At 30.0% G+C, this 14,970-nt stretch overlaps 1 long non-coding RNA gene across 1 annotated transcript; it reads left to right on the top strand.

The window, feature by feature from the left end:
* The first annotated feature begins 5,722 nt into the window (after positions 1-5,722).
* On the top strand, positions 5,723-6,576 carry LOC127092370 (uncharacterized). Its single transcript, XR_007792169.1, has 2 exons — positions 5,723-6,098; positions 6,209-6,576. It is a non-coding gene; the product is annotated as an uncharacterized LOC127092370 (long non-coding RNA).
* Positions 6,577-14,970: the final 8,394 nt, after the last annotated feature.

The following is a 14,970-nucleotide window of genomic DNA, read 5'->3' as shown; positions in this document are numbered from 1 at the left end:
AACGGTCCATTAGAAGAAGAAGTTTACGTGTCACAACCTCCTGGATTTGTGAAAAAGAATCAGGAAGGGATGGTGTACAGATTATACAAAGCTCTATATGGATTGAAACAAGCGCCCAGAGCTTGGAATCAGAAGATTGATTCATTTTTCAAGAAGCAAGGCTTTCAGAAATGTGAGATGGAGTACGGTGTCTATGTTCAGCATACTTCTGAAGGAAATATGACTCTGGTATGTTTATATGTTGATGATATACTGCTGACTGGAAGTTCTGAACATGAGATAGCCAAGTTCAAGAAAGTTCTGATGAATGAATTCGAAATGACTGATCTAGGCAAAATGACATACTTTCTAGGGATGAAGTTCAGATACTCTGAGAAAGGTATTATTTTGCATCAGCTCAAGTATGAATTAGAACTTCTGAAGAGATTTAATCTAAAGAACTGTAAGATTGCTGTCACACCTTCTAATACAAATCAGAAACTGGATTCTGACTCTGATGGAAAGGATGTGGACGCTACAACCTTCAAACAGTTGGTTGGTTCTCTGAGGTATTTGTGCAATACCAGACCTGATATTTGCTATTCAGTTGGGATGGTTAGTAGGTTCATGAGTAAACCTAAGTGGTCCCATTACCAAGCTGCTGTCAGGATTCTGAGGTATATCAAGGGAACTCTAAAGTATGGAGTATTATTTCCTTCTGGAAGAAAGGATGAGTCAGAACTTCTGAGTTATTCAGATTCTGATTGGTGTGGAGACAGAGTTGACAGAAGAAGTACGTCTGGGTACTTATTCAAATTTCTGGGAGGTCCCATTTCTTGGTGTTCCAAGAAGCAACCTGTTGTGGCGTTGTCAACTTGTGAAACTGAATACATTGCAGGTGCTGTTACTGCATGCCAAGCTGTGTGGACTCTGAATCTATTGCAGGATCTGAAGATTAAAGTAAACAAACCTCTGAAGTTGACGATTGACAATAAGTCTGCAATCAATCTTGCCAGAAACCCAGTGTTACATGGGAGAAGCAAGCACATTGAGACCAAGTATCATTTTCTGAGACATCAAGTTCAGAGGGGAGTGTTAGAAGTTGTACACTGCAACACTCAGAAACAGTTGGCAGATGTTCTGACGAAAGCTATCAAGACTGATCAATTTCTCAGATTAAGGGATGGAATTGGTGTTACAAGTTTTGATGGAATGAATTAAGGGATGGTATTAGAAGTAATTCATATTTATTAGTTGTACTATTTTCTTAGCCCCTAAGTTTGTTAGAGGGTATTTTAGTATTTTATCCTATTCTAGTAACCCTAGTTTTAGCTTATAAATAGGGTGACAATCATTGTAACTTTTATCATGTTTTTGTAGCCGTCATTCTCTTAATAGAATATTTTCTTCCATCATTCATTCTACCTTTGCACCAACAGTAATTAAGCAATGGAATCAACAAAATTAATTTCTTTTTTAATTGATAATAATTGGCAAATATGCATTATTTTATATAGAATGTGATAGATATGTTTATTTTTAATTTTTACATTTGATTGTATTATATTTATCATTTATAATATTATTATTCTTATAATATTTTTATAATACTTTTCTAAATATTAGATAATTATAATTTAAAATAATTTTCTTAAATAAATATTTTTTGGTCTAATCTTAATTATAAATTTATAAATAACTATTATTTTATTTCTCTTAATTATTATTTACAAATATTACTAAAATTTGATTTTAAATATATGGGATGAGTGTACCTATTATTATAAACATTTTGAATAATTTATTTTCAATTAACATGTTTGTTTTATGTATATTTTATCATATCAAATACTTTAAACTAATAGATACTTAAATTGCAATTACATCAGTTACGTGTGTATGGAAATAATTCATTTTCTTTTAATACAATTTTTAATGCATATTATTACTTCTTCAAATTGTGATAACAAAAATTATTAAAATATTAATATAAATTAATGAGAAGATAAGATATATTTATTATAGGCAATGTTAAAAAAAACAATCATTTTTTATCGAAAGAACAAATGAAACTTACAAAAATATATTATGTTTTATTAGCTTTCAAAAAAATGAATTCATTATTAAATTATTTCTTTGGTTTAAAAATATTTATTTAATAAATATACTTAAAAATACTATTATAATTACAGTTAAAAAATTTATTATAAACAAATGTTATCTTTAGTATTATATACTACCTCCATTTTTTATTATAATTCGTTTTGAAAAAATATTGTGTACCAAAATATAAATCTGATTATGTTAATTTGTACCAAAATATACTACCTTCATATATTAAATCGTTTTATAATCTTAATGAATTATTAATATTATTTTTTATATTATATTCTTAAATGTTTATTATTTATTCTCCTTTCAATTATGTTAATTTGTCTTTCCAATACCATTAATGAAAGACAATGTTGTAAAATCATTCTTAATTTCTATTTTTCATACCACAATTATTACATATATATATATATATATATATATATATATATATATATATATATATATATATATATATATATATATATATATATATATATATATATATATATATATATATATATATATATATATATATATATATATATATATATATATATATATATATATATATATATAGGTAATGCTAACTTGTGTCCTAGGAGCACAAAATAAGACATTCACGGGTAGAAAGTTTGTATTAATTTTATATCTTTATTAAAATTACAAGTTATCATTACTATATATATATATATATATATATATATATATATATATATATATATATATATATATATATATATATATATATATATATATATATATATATATATATATATATATATATATATATATATATATATATATATATATATATATATATATATATATATATATATATATATATATATATATATATATATATATATATATATATATATATATATATATATATATATATATAACCGTCTTCGAGTTATTCAATATGAAGTTCGAATGATCATTGAATAATGATTTAATGATTTATAAAAAGTTGATACACACTTCTGTCAGATGATATGTGAGGTAGAGCGGTCAAAATATGGACTCGAAACTTACTACCCGAGTCCAGTCTTAGATGAAGTTCGATTATCCGACTATAAACGAGTTTTATTTTAATAATATTTATTATAAATAAAATTAAAAATTATATTACTTTAAACCTGATATATTTTTAAATATTATATTATATTTTATAAATATTATAATACTTAAAATATTATATATCTAAATTGTATAAAATAGTATCTAAATTGAATATAATAAATAAATATATATATATACATATATATATATATATATATATATATATATATATATATATTTATATATATATATATATATATATATATATATATATATATATATATATATATATATATATATATATAATTTTATTTAAAATTTATAACTATCCGAGTCTAACCGACTATTCACTATTTATAAGGGCTTTTCGAGCCTTACCAACCGGTCTATATCCACTAGTTCATTTTGACAGGTGTAAGACACGTCACATATGCGGTAGTGCAACGAATACGTGAAGATGATGAGTCTATGTAAATTGGGCCTGTCTTGTGATTCGTGGGTGAAACTAGAGACAATGCATTGGTTGAATAACTCCTGAGTGAACAAAGTTTTAAAATAAGTTTAAATCTCATACATCAAGCCTTTACTTTCTTTTATGACATTTTGAGCCAATTTATTTTAGTTTTTTTTTAAAATGATTTTTATAATATTATTTTAATGTAAAAAAATTTTACAAAGAATTTTTTTATAAAAGTTTCTTTGAAAATTTGATTTGAATAGTTATTCTAAAAATCTTATTTTTGGTATTTCATTGTTTTATCGAAAAAAAATTCGGATATCAATTTTTCAAAAAATCATTTTATTTTGTAGCTATTTCAAATAGTTTTTTATAAAAATCATTTTTAAGATACAACTTTTTGAAAAAATTGTGATTTTGACCATGTTTTGATCTTCAATAATGTATATTTATGTTATAGAATTAACAATTTAATCTTTTAATTTATAAAACCAAAATTTAAAAAATTTAATATTTTAAAAAATATTTTTATAGAATCCATTTTCAGAAAAGATATTCATTTTTTTTTAAAGTTAAAACAAATTGAGCCTTTATCTTTTATTCTCAACTACCTGAGACTTGATGATATTTTTCCTTTTTATTCTCATGGAAGTGGAATTGAATTTATCCTTTTTTTTTAGCCTTAACAAATGTTTATAGGTGAAAATAATCTTCACAAAAAGATTTTGTAAGGTTGAATATGCCCAATCACATCTAAGATGGTATCCGAGCCTCAAAAACTTGATTCATTCTTATTTTCATTTTATTCAAACTTTTTTTTTCTCTATATTGCAATAGTGGCTTTACAGTAGGAAATTGGAGCAAAATTATTCTAATTCATTGATGAAACAACTCAAGGAGGAAAACCAAAATAATTTCTCAATGATGAAGATAAAAACTCAACACAAGAATAGTCTATAACATTTTTGACTTTAAGCAACTAAACAATAGACAATAGCTAAAAAAACTGTTGCCTAAAGTGGGTAATAACTGCGCTTTAGCTGTGTTGCCGAATTTCTAGTAATATGCTGAAAACAGTCCTTTTTAAATTTTTTACTACGCTTTTAGAAGTGTGGACATAAATTAACCGTTTGTTTTCTGCCATGATTTCAAAGTGTTGCCAATTTTATTTAAAAGGCATTGGCCTATTGTTAGAGACTACGGTTTTTGATTTTTTAAATAAAAATTTGAATTATTCGCTATAAAACCAAATGTATAAAATTGGGAATTAAACTCTTGTCTTGAAGATCAAAACACTGCATTTTATAAGATTTAATCATTTATTAGGCTTTAAGATTTAATAATTTATTAGACTTTAATAAAAATGAAAAATGAAATTCAATGGGATTTGTGTCACAGCTCGAATTCAAATTCAATTTTCTTCCCCAATCACACCAGCTTCGCTGCCATTAAATCAATTATGATATCTTATAATATTCTTCCTTAAACATATTTATAAATATAAGTGTAATATATTTTTTGATTATAAAACTAGTGTAAAAGCTACCAATAAATTTGCTCAACTAATCTATATTATTTTCCCACTTTTTCTTAATCAATTAATTAATATATATTTTCTATCTATAAAAAACTGTTATTCATTTATTATGCTGAATTGTGTCGAAGTAAAATGGGTGGTTTTTTAATTATTAAAAAAGGAATAAAATTATATACTTAATTTCACTATTTTAAAAAAATAATTTTATTTTCTAAGGAGAAGAATACTAATACTAATCATAAATAAGCAAGGGACTTAGTTTGATTCGTATAAAAACTTTTTATTCAGAATATTAATTAAAATTTTAAAAATTAATATTCATAGATTTATGTGTAAAGTTATTTTATTAAAAAGTAAAAAAATTATTAAAAAAATTATTTTTCATAGTAATAATATATTTTTTATTCTTCTCTTTAGTACTATATTTTATTCCTCAGTATAACTTACAAGTATAATTATGTGCCATAATCAAGTATAATTTCTTAATTACGAAAAAAGTTTAATAAATATAAATATAAATATAAATATATAATAATAAAGGGGTGCCTGTATTGTTTCTTTAGTTTTTACTTTGGTAAACAAGTAAGGTTCAATGTTGAAAAAGAAATATACAACTTTATCAAATTAATCGACTTTTCACGTTCCATCAAAATTAGTCTACCTTTTAGACTTTACCACTTGCCCTAGCTGTTCGCTCCCGTATCGATTTCATTCTCTGTTTGCATCCAATTTGATTTCGTTCGCCGTTTTTCATCCGCATCCGTTTTGATTCTGTTCGACTCTGTTCTCTACCTTTCGCCACCATTTTGATTAGGTTCTCTGCCATTTTGATTATTTATAGTGTACTCTTGTATAGATTTGTTTATCTAATCTCACTAGTGGAACTGATGAGACTGATGGATGAGGCTTTCTCGCCTACTGAGGGACCCATTTCATAAGAAGCTCTTGAAAACGTCTGAGCTGCTTTAGGTAAATCTGATGTTTATTTATTTATTTATTTATGAATTTGTACAATTTTATGATGATTTGATAATGTTTCAGTGCATTATTTGAAATTAGCCTTTTTGTAAACTGCTCAGGAACAGATGAATCTCCCCAGGAACACATGAGGCGCAACTGGTCTATTTGAATAAGGTATTTTGGGAAATTAGACCAGTTGATAATGTTTCAGGGCATTGTTTGAAATTAGACTTTTAGGAAAAATGGGAGAGATGAATCTCCTTAGGAACACAAACCACCTATTAAGTACATTCGCCTTCATGAGTGTGACAAATTTTCTGTAAGGATTTAGATTTTTTTTTTTGTATTCTGCAGCTTGTCCCTGTTTACTCTTTGTTACTCTATTTGAATATATTTTTAGCTTGGATTGGACCATGAATTTTAGATTCTCAAGGGATGAGGTTTAAATTTGCTTCAGTGTGATGATTATAAGTTTTTAGCTTTTGAATGTGTGTTAATCTTGTAATTCTTTTTGTGTGAAAGAGTGTCTTTTTTTCTTCTTAATTTTTGAGTTAATTTTACCTATTCTTTTTAGTTGTGTAATTTAATTGAATGAATGTAGAGTGCCTTTTTTATCTTATAATAACTAGTTTTGTTTGGAGCTTTCAGTGATGAAATTTATTATATATGCTCTTGCTAGTTTTGTTGTCAATTCAATTCCAAACTTTGTGAATTGTTTAAGAGATTGTTGTTTGATTATTCAAAGAGATTTAATGAGTGCTTGGTAAGTGGTAAGTTGATTATTCAAAGAGATAGTGATGGAACTCCCTGATATGATTTTGCAAACTAATTTTTTGAACATAGACATGATCAAACACATATGAATGGTGGAGTTTGGCTTCAATCTTTAGATATATGAATAGGGTTGAAAATATATTTTTCAATTATGAAGAAAATTATTAGTATTTTATGATATATCAATAACACAGATTAGGTTTTAATGGTTTTACTAAGCATATGACATGTGATTCAAATTATTTTGATTTTTTTCTAAATTACGCTGAAATAGATCCATAAGGAGGATAATAAAAAAATAAAAAATTGGCTCAAATTTTTTTAAAATCCGTTCTCTGGCTAGTTACAAGGTAAACCGTGGTTTGTTCACGGATTTTAGGCAACGGTTGGTATTTGTGTGGGTTAAAGTGCAAAAACCGTGCCTTATTAGAATAGGCAACAGCCGTATATTCCACGTGTGAAAAACCGTCACTGTAAATGTTAGGCAACGGTTTTTTAAGTTTAGGCTGCGAATTTCTGTTGTTGCCTAAACTCATTTTTGTTGTAGTGAGTTATGATTTTGATTGATACATGCGAATAATAAACATAGAGGCCTTACTTATGGCCATGGAAGAAAAGCTAGCAATAACCAAGAATGCAGATGAAATGCTAGTTCAGAACATGCAAGCCGAAATGCTAGTTCAGAACATGCAAGCCAACTATGCCCAACACACTAAATTTAGAGATGGAAGATTCAGAGGTCGTGGAAATTACTCCAATATTAGGCCCTTATCTTAGACCTTACTATAAACACAAATTGGATTTCAAATATCAACAATGTGTACTCTTAGGCTATAGTGATAATCACAAAGGATATATCTGTCTGAGTATTTATGCCCCAAAATCAATTTAAAATTGCATGATCATAATCCTAATACTTATGCCCCAAAATCATCTAAATATTGATTGATTTCGACGTGCCATCAGTAGTTTATGTTGTGTTTCTCTATTAAATGCATATATTCTATTTTCTCAAAATATATTATGTTTTGAAAAGAAAACATCATCCTCTATATTAGCATGAACAAGATTTGGTTGCTTATTACACGCCTTCTCCACATTATCATCATTAATTTCCATCAATGAAATATTCTCAATATTGTTTCTATAATTGGAAAGAAATGTATGATTGCTATGCATGCAATTGAATTCTCCATCACAGTGTGCATTATGTGCATTCAACATAGCAATTAATCGACTCATTTAATCATAATAACAATAATTAATAATTATTTCCATCTGATTTGCTCTCTTTATATATACATACTATATGTGTATATTTTGAATCAACCTTCAAACTTTTTTCCCTTTGAAACTCAAAATGCTAACCTCATGCTATGTTACCCTCTTTGTTGTTCTTATGTTTTCTTTATCTAATGCTTCCATAGATGTTTTTATCCATACAGAAGTGTCTCTTGCAGTACACTATAAATGTGTCCCGGGTGAAGCCTTTTTTGGAGAGTTTGGATCTACTCATAAATTTTCTGTTGAACCTTCCAAGGATAGCGTTTGTCATGTGGTATGGAACAATTTGGAGGGCACATTTGTTGCACTAGAGGGTGCATATGATAGAAATCATAACCCAGTTTATTGGTCTGTAAGACATGATGGTTTCTATCATAGTTGGGACAATCAAACCTATGTGAAAAAGGAGACTTGGAGTAAGTGAAGACAAATATTTCAATTCCTCTATGTTATTTCTATAACTAAGTATGTTTCTATCAAAGAAAATAATTAAAAAAATTGTTTGATTACCATTGTTTAAATTGTTTTATTTAATTTTGTTGTTGTATAGAGAATTATACTGATAATCGAAATCCTGAATATGAAATGTTGAATGCAATTTATATTAGAAAATATTAATATATTATATTTTCTTTTAAAAATAAAATGAATATATTCTTAGAAATATTAATTTATAAATATTTTATAAAAATACTAACAGCTAATTTGATATTTTTTATAATATATATATATATATATATATATATATATATATATATATATATATATATATATATATATATATATATATATATATATATATATATGCAAAATTTAATCAGTAGCTAATCTTTAAATTAGTATAAAAATATCAGATTAGCTGTTATAATTTAGCTATCAATTTTATTAGTGTTAATCCCAAGTTATAATAGTAAGGAAAACTAGTATTCTTTTTAAGTTTTTAATTGATTGCTTATAGTATTTGTTTTAAGTTTTTAATTGATTGCTTTGTGAAATTGTTTATTATTAGGTTTAATTCATCTTTTAATTTCTTAAATTAATTTATTGTTTCTATATAATTATTTAATTAAAAAATGTTATATTTCGATCCCTTAAAATACCTCTGTTATCCTTACGCGTCCCTTATGTTAAATTCTATTGGAAAGACTTAACAAAGGCCTACGTGGCATATTGCAAATATTGACATGACGTTTTGTTTTTGTTTTTGCAATTATTAATAAGCTTATTTTAATTTAGAGTATGAAATATCAGTTCCAAGGATAGAAACATCATTTATGAACTCTTCACCTATCAATAAAAGTAGATTTCTCTATCTAAACTCTTTAGTTTCGAATCCTAGGACATTTTTCTACTCTCTCATAGTTTGAAATCCTAGTCGCGAAGAAGAAGATTTGGAGCGATAGTTGGAGCCATGAAGAAGACGATACTTATCTATTTTCACCATTGTTCATTTTCAGTCTAAGGTACGATTATGCATTTACTATATTAAAAAGCAAACTTTTAACATATTCTCATTCTTCAAAGACTCATATCTGTGTTATTTGGTGTGATTAGGTCATGAGTGGTAGGTTTGAGTGTGTTATCCATCATGGATGTGTGTTTGTTGAGTTTAACAGATTAGGTTACAAGAGGTTAGATGAGGTTTGGCAAGTCGATCCTGATTTATGGAGTTATTTTGAGGTTCTAGGTGGTTTAAAGGACTTAGGGTACCCAAAAGTGGAGAGTTTGTGGTAGTATGATGCAATGGATATTAATGAGATAGTTTTATTGAAAGATGATACATGAACAAATAGAATGAAATTGATAGCACTGATTAATGGGAATGTGCATTTATATGTCATACATCTAGCTTATGGGAAATAGCCAATATTGTCTCTAGAAAACAATGTAGGACCCAATGGTGTAGAAGAAGACAATTTGAAAAATGGTGTGAAAGGTACTTTTGAAGATTTGGGTACTCTAAATAGTTTAGAATATGACACATTGGATGAGTTGAATAATGGTGTAAAAGAAACTTTTGATGATTTTGGTACTTTTGAAGATTTGAATAATCTAGGTGACAAGTTTGATGAAGGATGGATCGCTGGTATAGAAGATAGAGATGCAGTTGACCAAGAATCTTCATGTGAGGATGTTAATTTAGATGGGACCACTGCGAGCATTGACAAAAAAGATTCATGTCAGGATGTTAACTTTGATGGGGTCATTGTGTCTAAGGATGCAATCGTGGATATTACATTGGAGGGACCACTGATTATATGGCATGTAATTAAGGAGCCGATATATTGGATGACACACCTTATCTGGTACATGCTAAAAAAGATTTAGTAGTTGAGGGATTTATTTGTAACGAAGATGAAGATACGAGACTAGGATGTAACCAAAAAGATGGTGGTGATAGTGAAGATGAAAGTGCTTAAAATATGTACTTTGAGGATTATGATGAGGATGTTATATGAATTGGTGAAGAAATTGTTGTTGATAAATAAGATGACAAAGAAAAGGGAAAAGGGAAGGGCAAAAGTAAAGGAAAGGGGAAGGGAAAATGAAGGAAAGCTAAGGTTGGGAGATCAATGAAATAAAGGGAGATGGAAGAAACAATTGAAGGTAGTGGTTCAATTGATGATGCGAATAAAGGCGAGGTTCCAAAGGAAATCTTTATAGGTTTGCATGACATTGAGAAATATGATATTGATGAGTTATCCCAAGAGTATGATAGTGAAGATGAAGAGGTTTTAAAATATTATTTTCAAATATTCAAGCTTCCAAAAAGAATGGAGGATCACAAGTGGGTATTAGGAACTTATTTTGCTACTAAGGAAGACTTTAAAGAGGCTGTTAGAACATATGCTATTCATTCAGGTAGAAACCTTAAATTTAAGAAAAGCGATAACAAGAGGATGAGAGTCATATGTAAGAAAGGTTGTCCATGGGAGTCATACTGTGCAAAATTACCAGATGAAGACACTTGGAAGTTGAGAAAAATTATGGACAAACACACATGCAGTAGGGATTATAAGGTTAGATTCCTTAATTGCAAATGGTTGGGCAAAAATATTTAAACTAATGTAAGAGAGAATCCTAATTTAAAGTTGAGCGATATAATGGAGAAAACAAAACAAAGGTGGAATTTAGGGATCAATAAGACACTTACATACATAGAAAATTCACTTGCTGTTGACATTGTTGATGGTTCATTTAGGGAGCAATATACCATTATACATGATTATGGTCATGAGTTGTTAAGGTCAAACACTAGATTAACTCTGAAAAATTACAAGTCAACAAATTCAAGGTGGAAAGGAAAGTAGTGAGAATCCTGAGAGGTATTTGAACCCACATTTCCAAAGGATTTATATATGATTCAAAGCTTGCAAAAATGGTTTTTTAAAGTGCAGACCTATCATAGGATTTGATGGGTGTTTTTCAAATGGCTATTATGGTGGACAAATACTTGCAGCCATTGGGAATGATACAAATAACCAAATGTTGCCAATAACATTTGCTGTAGTTGAGGGAGAAACCAAAGATTCATGTAGCTTGTTTTTGGAGCTATTGACATCTAATTTGGGAGGTGTTAGATTATGAATGACTTATACATTTATAAGTGAGAAACAAATGGTGTGTATGAATGGTCTATTTTAATTATTACTTACATATTAAGTAGTTTTAGACTTACATATTCATGACTATAATGCAGAGTTTATTGCCTGCACTTGATGAGTTGCTACCAGAGGTTGATCAAAGGTTTTGTGTTAGGTACTCATTATTGTTAAGTCATATTTGATATGTGATATTTGTATACTTGATATTAATGATATTTGATATTTTGGATACTTGATATATGTGCTAGGCACTTATGCAACAATTTAAGAAAGAAGTTTCCAGGTGTTAAACTAAAGGAACTGGTGTGAAAGGTTGCTACTGCTACTCATGCAAATGCTTGGAAAAAATAATGAGTGAAATGAAAAGTGTTAATGAATAGGAATTAAAGCACCTTTAGAACTAGTCTAAGGTGTGATACTTTGGTGAACAACATGTCAGAGGCATTCAACTCAGTATTTGTAGCTGCAAGAGCCAAGCCTATTGTGACTATGATTGGAGAAATAAGAGTGTACCTGATGCAAATGTGGGAGTCCAACAGACATAAGATTGCCAAATATGATGGTAACATTCTACCAAAGAACAAACAATTGGATTGTTAGGTAATACAGGTTCATCATTGTTTGAGACATTAATATATGACTTGATTTAGCATTGGTCCATACTGGTTGATAATTGTTTTCTGCTTTTGTAACAAGCGTGCAGGTGAATCTGGCTACGAGGTTAAGCATATATCATTCAATATAGAAAAGTTTGTTGTTAATCTTTCAAAGTATGAATTTTCATGTAGAGGGTGGATGCTGACATGACTGGCATGGTACCCATGCAATCTCATGCATGAAAGATCAACAATTAGAAATTGATGATTTTGTGCCTGATTGTTACAAATGGAGTGCTATTAGGCTTGCTATGCACATGTGATTTATTCAGTTAATGTAGAATCTCCATGGACAAAAATAGATATTATTGATCTACAACCACCACCCATAAAAAGGAAACCTGGTAAACTCAAGAAGAAAAGGAACAAAGAGGCTGGATAACAAGTGAGAAATGAGTCATAGCTCAAACGAGCAAAAGTTGGTATCAAATGCAGTCGGTGCCATAATGATGCTCTCAACAAGGCCATTTTTAGGCTTCCTACAACTTCAACTCGGCAAACCCCAACTGCTGCTTTAGCTTAGTTAACCCCAACTACTACTTCAAGTCATTCATCACTGCCTGCTACTTCAAGTCAGCCAACTATTGCTTTAACTCATCCATCATAGACTGCTGCTTCAAGTCAACCAAATGTTGCTTCAACTCATCCATTACTGCTTGTTTCTTCAATTCAGTCAAGTCAGTTAATATCAACTGAAGTTTCAACTCAGCAACCATCCAAAAAGAAAATAAGACTTCAAAAGTGCCTTAAATATATTCTGAGCCAACCCTAATAGTTATGCTTTATTATTTTGATGTGTACTAGTTATGCCACATTTGGCCTACTTTTTGAGGAAAGATTTTCTAGCTTGACGCTCTTATGGGATGCATACCCACAAGAAATATAAAATTCGTCTGCTTCTCTTATCGGGATAGGTGATGCTTTGAGCACCCTTAATCTTCCTAGATCTCTAGTCGACCAAGTAATTATTTTGGCAAGAGGTGCAACAAGGAAGGATAAATGTCTAGTTTCAACCCAAGCTACTTTATCATTCACTCAACCGTCTCTTTCTATGGTCCGCTACTAGTATTGTGGTTGTTTTGGAGTCCTTTGAGAATGCCTTGCTGCAAGTGGATCACTTTCACCATCCTCTGCATGTTTCGATGGAGCAAATTTGGTCGGACCGGATGCTCAAAGATGGGAAGATCGTCTCCCTTAGGATTAGTAACCCCTTTTTGTCACATAATGTGCTATAAATTTTAATTAAAATGACCTAGATGTGGTATTATTTTTAACTATTTAAAGTATACATGTTTGGTCCCGAATACATTACTTTGGGATTTTTGCAAACTTAAGAGGTCTTCCCTCAAAGTTTATTGGACGTCTCTAGGGTCGTGGTTGGGCAAAGGTCGCTACCCTCTCCCACAAGGTGGAAACCTGGTATGAGGTTGACATGTGATCAAGCCACCACGCTATTTAGAGTGGCTTGGTACTAGAGGGTGTGGATCGTTATTGCTGCTTGAGTGGTTTTTTTCGCTTTCTTTGTGTGTGTGATTCGCACTGTGGGGTTTTTATCATTATAGATACATGCGCACGGTGTTTGCGATAGCACCCCTCAGTCTTTATGTTGGGTTTTGATCCCCTTGGTCATACCCCAAAATCGTCATTTCCTTAAGCAATCACAAAGAAAGTAGCCGCCACTTGTTCTCTCTATCCTCTATCTCGTTAAACTAGAAACTTTTAAGAGTTCAGATGATGATGCTCTTGAGCTGACCGTTTAGGTATGCTACATTAATTTATGTGGCCTTACTTTCTCCTTTATTTTGTTGGAGTGCTTGATATATCCTTTTGGCCCCTTCAAGATCAGCATTAATCGAGACTCGTTCGTCATGAAGGTTGTGAAATTTGAGATAGAGGTGAACTGGTGAAGCCACAACATCTAGAGCGACCACGAATGGTATGCCAAGAAAGCATTTGTAAACAATTTTGCAAGGGACCACCAGAAGTTGTAACCTCACAGCCCGGACATCCGTCTCTCTTCTATATATATCATCAACTCGATATACCCCCACGAGCGTCCCTCTCTCTCTTATTAGATATCATTAACTCGGTAAACATCTGTAAGTTTGAAGCCTCGTAAGACCACAAATTTCCCCTCTTAAGACCCATCTTCTCAAACAACTTTTAGCAAATTATGTCACATGAACTTCCGCCATCTATTAAGATTCACGAGACCTTGAAATGCACGATCGTAGCAATTATGATTAAAGGGAAGATTTCATTTGGGGTTCCCCGAATTTTATCGCAATCCAGAACCCGAGAATTGGCCTTTTAGGGATCTTGGTCGACATGACTCCCTCCTTCTTATGGACGACCAACATTTTAGATTTTTTTTATCTTCATCGTTCCTTTGGATGGGACATTCTCCCATGGCGCTCCTTCGATAATGGAGGCATTGTATTAACACTCTCCTTTACTTGCTCCCTTATCCTCTCCATGGGTCCTTTTTCCACGAGTCACAATATCTACAAGTTTCAAAGGGGACTTGCTCTTGGGGTGACTCTTATCTCTCTAGCTTCTTTA

The sequence above is a fragment of the Lathyrus oleraceus genome, chromosome 6, assembly GCF_024323335.1.
Source record: "Lathyrus oleraceus cultivar Zhongwan6 chromosome 6, CAAS_Psat_ZW6_1.0, whole genome shotgun sequence".
NCBI lineage: Eukaryota > Viridiplantae > Streptophyta > Magnoliopsida > Fabales > Fabaceae > Lathyrus > Lathyrus oleraceus.
Note: the sequence above shows the minus strand (reverse complement) of the source record. Positions and strands in the feature narration are given on the sequence as shown.